The following is a 7,746-nucleotide window of genomic DNA, read 5'->3' on the forward strand; positions in this document are numbered from 1 at the left end:
TATATTGGGGTTACAAATACCCTCATTTCTTGCTACTGCCATATAGTGCCAGTTTCTGACTGGTAATTCAAAGAATATATTGGGGTTACGTGCACCCACAATTTTTACTACTGGTATACAGTGCCATTGTCTGACTGGGAATTCAAAGAATATATTGGGGTTATAAATACCCTCATTTCTTGCTACTGCCATATAGTGCCAGTTTCTGACTGGTAATTCAAAGAATATATTGGGGTTACGTGCACCCACAATTTTTACTACTGGTATACAGTGCCATTGTCTGACTGGGAATTCAAAGAATATATTGGGGTTATAAATACCCTCATTTCTTGCTACTGCCATATAGTGCCAGTTTCTGACTGGGAATTCAAAGAATATATTGGGGTTACGTGCACCCACAATTTTTACTACTGGTATACAGTGCCATTGTCTGACTGGGAATTCAAAGAATATATTGGGGTTACGTGCACCCACAATTTTTACTACTGGTATACAGTGCCAGTTTCTGACTGGGAATTCAAAGAATATATTGGGGTTACAAATACCCTCATTTCTTGCTACTGCCATATAGTGCCAGTTTCTGACTGGTAATTCAAAGAATATATTGGGGTTACGTGCACCCACAATTTTTACTACTGGTATACAGTGCCATTGTCTGACTGGGAATTCAAAGAATATATTGGGGTTATAAATACCCTCATTTCTTGCTACTGCCATATAGTGCCAGTTTCTGACTGGGAATTCAAAGAATATATTGGGGTTACGTGCACCCACAATTTTTACTACTGGTATACAGTGCCAGTTTCTGACTGGGAATTCAAAGAATATATTGGGGTTACAAATACCCTCATTTCTTGCTACTGCCATATAGTGCCAGTTTCTGACTGGTAATTCAAAGAATATATTGGGGTTACGTGCACCCACAATTTTTACTACTGGTATACAGTGCCATTGTCTGACTGGGAATTCAAAGAATATATTGGGGTTATAAATACCCTCATTTCTTGCTACTGCCATATAGTGCCAGTTTCTGACTGGTAATTCAAAGAATATATTGGGGTTACGTGCACCCACAATTTTTACTACTGGTATACAGTGCCATTGTCTGACTGGGAATTCAAAGAATATATTGGGGTTATAAATACCCTCATTTCTTGCTACTGCCATATAGTGCCAGTTTCTGACTGGGAATTCAAAGAATATATTGGGGTTACGTGCACCCACAATTTTTACTACTGGTATACAGTGCCATTGTCTGACTGGGAATTCAAAGAATATATTGGGGTTACGTGCACCCACAATTTTTACTACTGGTATACAGTGCCAGTTTCTGACTGGGAATTCAAAGAATATATTGGGGTTACAAATACCCTCATTTCTTGCTACTGCCATATAGTGCCAGTTTCTGACTGGTAATTCAAAGAATATATTGGGGTTACGTGCACCCACAATTTTTACTACTGGTATACAGTGCCATTGTCTGACTGGGAATTCAAAGAATATATTGGGGTTATAAATACCCTCATTTCTTGCTACTGCCATATAGTGCCATTGTCTGACTGGGAATTCAAAGAATATATTGGGGTTACGTGCACCCACAATTTTTGCTACTGGTATATAGTGCCAATTTCTAACTGGGAATTCAAAATGCGCAAGGCTCCCGGAAAGGGACGTGGACGAGGCCGTGGGCGAGGTCGGGGGAATGGTTCTGGGGAGCAAGGTAGCAGTGAAGCCACAGGGCGTCCCGTGCCTACTCCTGTGGGGCAGCAAGCATTGCGCCACTCCACAGTGCCAGGGTTGCTTGCCACATTAACTAAACTGCAGGGTACAAACCTTAGTAGGCCCGAGAACCAGGAACAGGTCTTGCAATGGCTGTCAGAGAACGCTTACAGCACATTGTCCAGCAGCCAGTCAGACTCTGCCTCCTCTCCTCCTATTACCCAACAGTCTTGTCCTCCTTCCTCCCAAAATTCCCAAGCTTCACAGAACAATAACCCCAACTGTCCCTGCTCCCCAGAGCTGTTCTCCGCTCCTTTCATTGTCCCTCAACCTGCCTCTCCACGTCACGATTCCACGAACCTAACAGAGGAGCATCTGTGTCCAGATGCTCAAACACTAGAGTCTCCTCCATCTCCGTTCGATTTGGTGGTGGATGACCAGCAACCCACCCTCATCGACGATGATGTGACGCAGTTGCCGTCAGGGCATCCAGTTGACCGGCGCATTGTGCGGGAGGAGGAGATGAGACAGGAGTTGGAAGAGGAAGTGGTGGATGATGAGGACACTGACCCGACCTGGACAGGGGGGATGTCAAGCGGGGAAAGTAGTGTGGATGTTGAGGCAAGTGCAGCACCAAAAAGGGTAGCTAGAGGCAGAGGCAGAGGTCAGCAGCTTAGGCGAAGCCAGGCCACACCCGGAATCTCCCAAGATGTTCCAGTTCGTACCCAGCCCCGAAAAACTCCCACCTCGAGGGCACGTTTCTCGAAGGTGTGGAGTTTTTTCAAGGAATGCGCCGAGGACAGATATAGTGTTGTCTGCACAATTTGCCTCTCGAAATTGATTAGGGGCTCTGAGAAGAGCAACCTGTCCACCACTTCAATGCGCCGTCATTTGGAATCCAAGCACTGGAATCAGTGGCAGGCAGCAACGGCAGGACAAAGGCCGCCTGCCGTTCACGCCACTGCCACTGCCTCTGCCACTGCCTCTGCCTCTGCCACTGCCACTGCTGACTGTGCTGGCGATGCACTCCAGAGGACGAGCCAGGACACCACTTCATCTGCCTCCGCCACTTTGTTGACTTCTCCCTCATCCTCCCCTGTTCCTTTCTTATCTCCTTCTCCTGCACCATCAAAGGCACCATCAGGCGCTTCTTTACAACAACCCACCATCTCTCAGACATTGGAGCGGCGGCAGAAATACACTGCTAACCACCCACACGCGCAAGCCTTGAACGCCAACATCGCTAAACTGCTGGCCCAGGAGATGTTGGCGTTCCGGCTTGTTGAAACTCCCGCCTTCCTGGACCTGATGGCAACTGCGGCACCTCGCTATGCCGTCCCTAGCCGTCACTACTTCTCCCGGTGTGCCGTCCCCGCCTTGCACCAGCACGTGTCACTCAACATCAGGCGGGCCCTTAGTTCCGCGCTTTGCACAAAGGTCCACTTGACCACCGACGCGTGGACAAGTGCATGCGGACAGGGACGCTACATTTCACTGACGGCACACTGGGTGAATGTAGTTGAGGCTGGGACTGCTTCCCAAACTGGCCCGGTGTACCTCGTCTCCCCGCCTAACATTCCTGGCAGGGACACGAGAAGAACACCCCCCTCCTCCTCCTCCTCTACCGCCTCCTCCTCCGCCACCGCCTCCTCCTCCGCCACCGCCTCCTCCTCTGCTGTTAGATTGACCCCAGCTACGAGTTGGAAACGTTGCAGCACTGGCGTTGGTAGACGTCAGCAGGCTGTGCTGAAGCTGATCACCTTGGGGGACAGACAGCACACTGCCTCCGAGGTGAGGGATGCCCTCCTCGATGAGACGGCAATATGGTTTGAGCCGCTGCACCTGGGCCCAGGCATGGTCGTTTGTGATAACGGCCGGAACCTGGTAGCAGCTCTGGAGCTTGCCGGACTCAAACATGTTCCATGCCTGGCCCACGTCTTCAACCTAGTGGTGCAACGTTTCCTAAAGAGCTACCCCAATGTTCCAGAGCTACTGGTGAAAGTGCGGCGCATGTGCGCCCACTTTCGCAAGTCGACAGTAGCCGCTGCTAGCTTAAAATCTCTCCAGCAACGCCTGCATGTGCCACAACACCGGCTTTTGTGCGACGTCCCCACACGCTGGAACTCAACGTTTCAGATGTTGAATAGAGTGGTTGAGCAGCAGAGACCTTTGATGGAATACCAGCTACAAAACCCTAGGGTGCCACAAAGTCAGCTGCCTCAGTTTCTCATCCATGAGTGGCCATGGATGAGAGACCTTTGTGACATCCTACGGGTGTTTGAGGAGTCCACAAGGAGGGTGAGCTCTGAGGATGCGATGGTGAGCCTTACAATCCCGCTCTTGTGTGTTCTGAGAGAATCCCTGATTGACATCAGGGATAACTCAGATCACACAGAGGAGTCAGGGATAGCATCCGATCCGTCACAGCTGGAGAGTAGGTCCACACATCTGTCCGCTTCATCGCGTTTAATGGAGGAGGAGGAGGAGGAGGAGGAGGAAGAAGAGTTGTCCGATGATGTGATGGTGATACAGGAGGCTTCCGGGCAACTTCGAATCGTCCCATTGTTGCAGCGCGGATGGGTAGACATGGAGGATGAGGAGGAAATGGAGATTGAACTTTCCGGTGGGGCCAGAGGAGTCATGCCAACTAACACTGTGGCAGACATGGCTGAGTTCATGTTGGGGTGCTTTACAACCGACAAGCGTATTGTCAGAATCATGGAGGACAACCAGTACTGGATCTTTGCTATCCTTGACCCCCGGTATAAAAACAACATCTCGTCTTTTATTCCGGTAGAGGGGAGGGCCAATCGCATCAATGCTTGCCACAGGCAATTGGTGAAGAATATGATGGAGATGTTTCCAGCATGTGACGTTGGCGGCAGGGAGGACAGTTCCTCCAGTAGGCGACCAAGTTCTCACCGGTCCACACAAACGAGGGGCACACTGTCTAAGGTCTGGGACACCTTGATGGCACCCCCTCGCCAAAGTGCCGCCACAGAGGGTCCTAGTGTCACCAGGCGTGAGAAGTATAGGCGCATGTTGCGGGAATACCTTTCCGACCACAGCCCTGTCCTCTCCGACCCCTCTGCGCCCTACACGTATTGGGTGTCGAAGTTGGACCTGTGGCTTGAACTTGCCCTATATGCCTTGGAGGTGCTGTCCTGTCCTGCCGCCAGCGTCCTATCTGAGAGGGTGTTCAGTGCAGCCGGTGGCATCATCACTGACAAGCGCACCCGTCTGTCAGCTGAGAGTGCCGACCGGCTCACTTTGATAAAAATGAACCACCACTGGATAGAACCTCTCCAATTCCTCCGCATCCTCATACTCATCCACCATAAGCGTTGCACAATTCTGCTAATACTAGGCTCCCTCCAACATGATTTCCCCCAACTCTGCTGGTTAGAGGCTCCCTCCACCCTGATTTCCACCAACTCTGCTGGTTAGAGGCTCCCTCCACCCTGCTTTCCCACAACTCTGCTGGTTAGAGGCTCCCTCCACCATGAATTTGCCCAAACTGGGCTGGTTAGAGGCTCCCTCCACCATGAATTGGTCCAAACTGGGGTTTTTAGAGGCTCCCTCCACCATGAATTTGCCAAAACTGGGCTGTTTAGAGGCTCCCTCCACCATGAATTGGTCCAAATTGGGGTTTTTAGAGGCTCCCTCCACCATGAATTTGCCCAAACTGGGCTGGTTAGAGGCTCCCTCCACCATGAATTGGTCCAAACTGGGCTGGTTAGAGGCTCCCTCCACCATGAATTGGTCCAAATTGGGGTTTTTAGAGGCTCCCTCCACCATGAATTGGTCCAAACTGGGCTGTTTAGAGGCTCCCTCCACCATGAATTGGTCCAAACTGGGGTTTTTAGAGGCTCCCTCCACCATGAATTGGTCCAAACTGGGCTGGTTAGAGGCTCCCTCCACCATGAATTGGTCCAAACTGGGTTTTTTAGAGGCTCCCTCCACCATGAATTGGTCCAAACTGGGGTTTTTAGAGGCTCCCTCCACCATGAATTGGTCCAAACTGGGGTTTTTAGAGGCTCCCTCCACCATGAATTGGTCCAAACTGGGGTTTTTAGAGGCTCCCTCCACCATGAATTTGCCCAAACTGGGCTGTTTAGAGGCTCCCTCCACCATGAATTGGTCCAAACTGGGTTTTTTAGAGGCTCCCTCCACCATGAATTGGTCCAAACTGGGGTTTTTAGAGGCTCCCTCCACCATGAATTTGCCCAAACTGGGCTGTTTAGAGGCTCCCTCCACCATGAATTGGTCCAAATTGGGGTTTTTAGAGGCTCCCTCCACCATGAATTTGCCCAAACTGGGCTGGTTAGAGGCTCCCTCCACCATGAATTGGTCCAAACTGGGGTTTTTAGAGGCTCCCTCCACCATGAATTGGTCCAAACTGGGCTGTTTAGAGGCTCCCTCCACCATGAATTGGTCCAAACTGGGGTTTTTAGAGGCTCCCTCCACCATGAATTGGTCCAAATTGGGGTTTTTAGAGGCTCCCTCCACCATGAATTTGCCCAAACTGGGCTGGTTAGAGGCTCCCTCCACCATGAATTGGTCCAAACTGGGCTGGTTAGAGGCTCCCTCCACCATGAATTGGTCCAAATTGGGGTTTTTAGAGGCTCCCTCCACCATGAATTGGTCCAAACTGGGCTGTTTAGAGGCTCCCTCCACCCTGCTTTCCCACAACTCTGCTGGTTAGAGGCTCCCTCCACCATGAATTGGTCCAAACTGGGCTGTTTAGAGGCTCCCTCCACCATGAATTGGTCCAAACTGGGTTTTTTAGAGGCTCCCTCCACCATGAATTGGTCCAAACTGGGGTTTTTAGAGGCTCCCTCCACCATGAATTGGTCCAAACTGGGGTTTTTAGAGGCTCCCTCCACCATGAATTTGCCCAAACTCTGCTGGTTAGAGGCTCAATTCACCCTGATTTTCAAAACAAATGTTGGTGCCAACCTCAACTTACTACAAGGGCCAAATTCACTGCTGGTGACAAGCTCTCCTCACTGCAAGTGCCAAATACACATGTTTCAAGGTGTTTTCCTACTGTCAGAGAGGTGGTATTGAGTGTGTAAAGTGTGTAGTTGTTAGGCTGTGATGTTGGGGTAATAGAGGGTCTTTGGTATGTTAGATGCCCCCAGACATGCTTCCCCTGCTGTCCCAGTGTCATTCCAGAGGTGTTGGCATCATTTCCTGTGGTGTCATAGTGGACTTGGTGACCCTCCAGACACGGATTTGGGTTTCCCCCTTAACGAGTATATGTTCCCCATAGACTATAATGGGGTTCGAAACCCGTTCGAACACACGAACAGTGAGCGGCTGCTCGATTCGAATTTCGAACCTCGAACATTTTAGTGTTCGCTCATCTCTAATGTACAGTAATGGTTCCCCACTTAAATAGTGACCTCTTAGAATTATTATGCCTACATATCATTTATTTCTATTGGTGTAAACTTTGTAATCCTTCATGTCGAAAAATACTCCTCAAACATGATGAAAGGGATATTTTTACTTTTGGGGGGGGGGGGAAATATGTAGTGCAAGGTGACATCACTGTTTGCATTATCTGGTACTGTGATTCAATGTGTTTATTATCCCAGTATTATGACATCACTGTGTGCTTTATCCCTGTACAGTGACATCACGGTGTGCATTGTGTGCATTATCTGACTGTCTGTAATATCCAGGTACTGTCACATCAATGCAGTGTCAGACTGAGGTTCCTTGGGCTTACCAGAGGGCCCACTTTCCAAACCCTAGGAAATAGACCACAGTACTCTTTTAATACGGGTGTCTTCTTCTGGACCATTATCATGCTAGAGCTCTCTCTCTCTCTGGTACTCTGTTGGGCCAGTCTGCAACCACAACACTGTTTCTTACTGTGATGTCACCGTGTGTATTATCCAGGTACTGTGACATTACCATATTTGTACTTTATAACTGCTATGTGCATTATACCTGTGTGTAAAGGAGGCCAAAATAATCTTATACTTTTCAAGTTCTGAACATGCTGCTGCTTAAAGG

Source organism: Leptodactylus fuscus, chromosome 7 (genome assembly GCF_031893055.1).
Source record: "Leptodactylus fuscus isolate aLepFus1 chromosome 7, aLepFus1.hap2, whole genome shotgun sequence".
NCBI classification, from domain to species: domain Eukaryota; kingdom Metazoa; phylum Chordata; class Amphibia; order Anura; family Leptodactylidae; genus Leptodactylus; species Leptodactylus fuscus.